This window comes from Pyrus communis, chromosome 8 (genome assembly GCF_041283825.1).
Source record: "Pyrus communis isolate YQ-2024b chromosome 8, ASM4128382v1, whole genome shotgun sequence".
In the NCBI taxonomy this organism is placed as follows: domain Eukaryota; kingdom Viridiplantae; phylum Streptophyta; class Magnoliopsida; order Rosales; family Rosaceae; genus Pyrus; species Pyrus communis.
In genome coordinates this window covers 9698177-9702767 of record NC_142572.1, presented here as the reverse complement: position 1 = coordinate 9702767, position 4591 = coordinate 9698177, and positions in this window count along the sequence as shown.

Sequence of the window (4591 nt, the reverse complement as noted above, 5' to 3'; positions counted from 1 at the left end):
TTTTTATTTCTGAAATTAGGCAAGAATTTTGGAATAGAAAAGGGTATGTGAGTTATGGCTGAGCTTGGTATGAAAAAGGAATGTGTTTAAATGGTTTAAAACAGGAAACAAGGCCTTTCTTTGCACGGCAAGGAAGGGAGACACAAAGGGACACACGACATGGCTTAAGGTTGCAAGTTTTGTGACCTAGAATAGGTAGGATCCTTTGATATTGCTGAAATATGGAGTCATTAAGGCTTAGGAAAGATTAAACCAAAATAGGAACCTTGGCTTAACTTTCCTACTTCAAGTAGGAAACCTTCTTTGACTAGGATTCCTCTTGTGATTAGGAATCCTCTTGTAATTAGGAATCCTCTTGTAATTAGGAATCCTAACTTCATTAGGTCTTCAATTTCGTCCATTCCTTCTGCTCCAAACATAAGCTATCCATTCCAAGTCCAATTTTGCTCCAAAATGCTCCAAAATGCACCATTTTGCTTCCTTAGCCATATGAACCTAAAAACACACAAAAGAAGCATAAAGGACTAAAATAACTAAGGAAACACAACGTAAATGCACGAGAACAAGCCAATTAAGTTGCATAAATATGCTCCTATCAATTAAGGGTGCACACTTAATTTGCATGCTTGAATTTGGGGCTAGAATATAAGGGAGTTTCACATAATCGTTACAAACTTATATTCACAAGTAGTTAAGGTTGTTTTCACAATCATGTTAAGTGATAGGAGCATATTTAGGCGACTTAGTTGGCTTGTTCTTGTGCATTTACGTTGTTATTTCTTAGTTCTTTAAGTCTTTTAAGCCATTTTCGTATGTTTTCAGGTTCTAAGGGCTAAAGGAGTAAAGAAGTGCATTTTGGAGCCTTTTGGAGCATTTTTGGGCTAAGGATGGGTAGCTTGTGCTTGGAGCCAATGTGTTGGACGAAATTGAAGACCAAGTGAGCCTAGAATCAAAGGACGAAGGTGGAATCAAGATTTGGAAACCAGTTTCCATTATGGGGAGTTTCTATTCTTGAAAGGTTTCCAATTGTGCAAGTTTCCAAATAATATTGGTTGCCTAAATCACATGTTCTAGAAGCCCTAGACATGTCCTAAATTGTGCCGTGAGTTACCTTCCTTTTTCTCTCCAAATTCATGGCTTTAAATCCTTTCTCTTTTCTTGCTGCACCTTACCTTCCCTTTATCTCTCAAAATCTGCAAGTTTTGCACTTTCCCTTTCTTTTCCTCCCTTGTGCCGCAAGACTTAGCCTTTTTCCCCTAATTCCTGATTTCAATTACCTATTCTAAAGGGAATTAAATTAATTCCTGATTCTTAGAATTGATTTAGGGAATTAAAACACTTACCTATTTCTTAAAAGCCTTGCCGTGCACCTCCCTGGACATTCCCTCTTCCTTGCTGATAGGAGCATATTTAGGCGACTTACTTAGCTTGTTTTCATGCATTTATGTTATTAATTCATAGTTGTTTTAGTCTTTTAAAGTATTTTCGTGTGTTTTTAGGTTCTAATGGCAAAGGGAGCAATAAAGTGCATTTTGAGGCTATTTGGAGCATTTTTGGGCATGGATTGGATAGCTTAACCATGAAGCAAAGAGGATGGACGAAATTGAAGACTAGAAGAGTTAGGAAAGGCTACAAATCTGGTGGAAGAAGTCCTAATACAATGAAGATAAGGAAGAAGCAAGAAACAAGGAACCTTATCCAACCTTATCTTATCCTATCCTAGAAATCTTATCCTATCCTATCTCTAACATTATCCTATTCTATCCTATCCAAATCAGGTGGGGGCTTAAACCTAGCTAATTAGGGGGAATCAATTACACATTTAAACACCTAATTCAGTTCTAGAACACTTATCCATACCAATGCCGCAAGACACCCCTCCTAGTAGGTTTAGGAATTGAAAACCTTTTCCTACTCTTATATCACATGTCCTAGGCCCTTTAGGTTTAGGAATCTGCCCTAAACCTTCTATTCTAGAAACCTTATCTCATCCCTACATGTGTGCCGCACCTTCCCTTCTAGAATCCCTAAATCCTAGCCGAAACTCCTATTCCCAATCCCACTTGATTTCTGCCTTGAGTTAACCTTTTTCCAATGGGATTAGGCAATCCTTTTCCTTCACTAAGTGTGTCAAACTAGCCTATATAAACAGCCTTGCCGTGCCATTTAATCACCACCACCCTTCACACAACAATCATTCATTCATAAACACAACCATCCTTTGCCGTGACCTTGCAACCACCCATCCATCATTCCCCTACTTCCATACCTCCATCCCAACCTCCATACACCACCATCTACCCTTGCCGCACCACCATACATACATAAATCCATCCAAAAACCCAGAAAATCATCCACAAACCCACCATAGACCCTTTGCCGTGACTTAGCAAGGAGGAGGAGAAGGAAGACCAAGCCTTGGGCGTTTGTGCATTCGAGTTAGAGTGTTGGACGTTTCTAGGTGTAATCTATCCTTTATTGTTAATGTTTAAATCTATGTTGCTTTGTTTTGTCATGAACATGAGAGGCTAAACTCGTTTTAGCCTAGGGATGCTTTGAAACCATGATTACATTTATAATATGAGTTGATTAAGTCCAGTTGTGATTTCATAAATTGTGAACGCAATTTACTTAACCGTTTGACGGATAACTTATTCTTGTATGTTTATTAGGGAGGCCTACTTAATTTGCATGCTTGAATTTGGGGCTAGAATATTAGGGTGTTTCACATAATCGTCACAAACTAATATTCACAAGTAGTTAAGGTTGTTTTCACAATCATGTTAAGTAAATTCTTGGCATAAGTTTCATGCAATTCATAGTAACGAGTGCTTCGTCAATGCTTATGGTTTTCAAAGAACTTAATGATTCTTGCTTGTATCTCTATTATGCAATTCATGTAGGGAACTTGTGGGGAATGCTTTGAGTTGTCGTATGCAATCATCCAATTCAATAACGTGAGGAAAATCTGAGGGTTAATTAGTGCAATTCACGGTTAATCTGGGGTGTTGAGGTTCATGGTTTATCGGAAAAGCAACTGGAAATCAATTTATGTTAGAAAGTATCATGTGTGGAGAAGTATCCCTTGGCTATCCCATCATCCATTAGTTTTTCTTATTTTCTTCCAAAATCTGTTTTAAAGTTTTAAGTCACTTGTTTTCTTTTGAATTCGTTCAAAATCAAAACCCCCTTTCTTATTTGTTCCAAATCTGTCCAAAAGAGTCTTTTTGAGTCTTTAGAGTCAAAACCAAGTGTATTTTCGTCCAAATTAAGTCCTAGAGTCTAAATTGAGTCTTTTTGGTTGTTTTGAGTCTTTTAAGTTTGTTTTTGGTCATATAAGTTAGTAAGAGTCTTGTGAGGTCATTTAAAGTGTTTTAAAGCATATTTTCACATCCTTGAGTCAATTTTCATTAGATTAGCAATCCCTCCTAATCCCCGGCCTAGAACGATCTCTACTTATATCTATACTACAATTGTCAAAAAGAGGGTTTAATTTGAGTGCTATCTTTTATCACATCACTTGCCGTGCAAGGGAGATGTTTCTTTCCTGTTTCCTTGCATTAAAACACATTCCTTTTGTGTTTTATTGCCTTGCCGCACCTATTCACTACTTTCCCTTAGATTTCTGATTTGATTTCCTATTTCAAAGAGCTTTTGACTTAATTTCTGATTACCTAAATAACCTAGTGTTTTATTTCCTAAAATCCTATTAATAAACCTCCTTGTTGCAGCCACAAAACATTCATTCATTCACCATTCACGCCAAAAATTCATCCTTTCCCTCTAACACATCCATACTTCACCATTCTTCATACTTTCTGCCCAAAAACAACCCTTGCCATCCCCTACATCCATTCCTATCCTAAACACATCATTCTATATCATCCATAATCCCCAAAACTCACCATAACCCCTTGTGCCGCAGCAACTAGGAGAGGAAGGAGGCCTAAAACGTTTCATGCTTGCAGATTGGAGTGTTTTAGGTGTACTTCGTTCTTGTTTTCAATGTTTACTTTGCTATTACTTTCTAAGTTTGCTGTAATCATGAGTGGCTAAACCCCTAATTAGTTAGGGGAAAGTTTGAAGCCCTGAATATTTGAAATATGAATTGATTTCTTCCAATTGTGATTTGTTAAGTTGTGATTGCAATTCAATTATTGATAGAAGCATATTTAGGCGACTTACTTAGCTTGTTTTCGTGCATTTATATTGTTAATTCATAGTTGTTTTAGTCGTTTAAGCCATTTTCGTGTGTTTTTAGGTTCATATGGCTAAGGAAGCAAAAAGATGCATTTTGGAGCATTTTGGAGCAAAATTGGACTTGGAATGGATAGCTTATGTTTGGAGCAAAAGGAATGGACGAAATTGAAGGATTCCTAATCCATTGCAGCCACATGCATTCACATGCATAAATCAGCCACATGCATCTCCCATCACCATATCAGATTTCCATCATATTCACATGCATTCCATCCTTTAAAACATTGCACATGCACTCCCTTTAATTAATTAAGCCACATGCACTCCCATCCATTTCATCATTGCAGCCAACACATGCTTTCACATGCATTTTCAGATTGTCCCCTTGCAC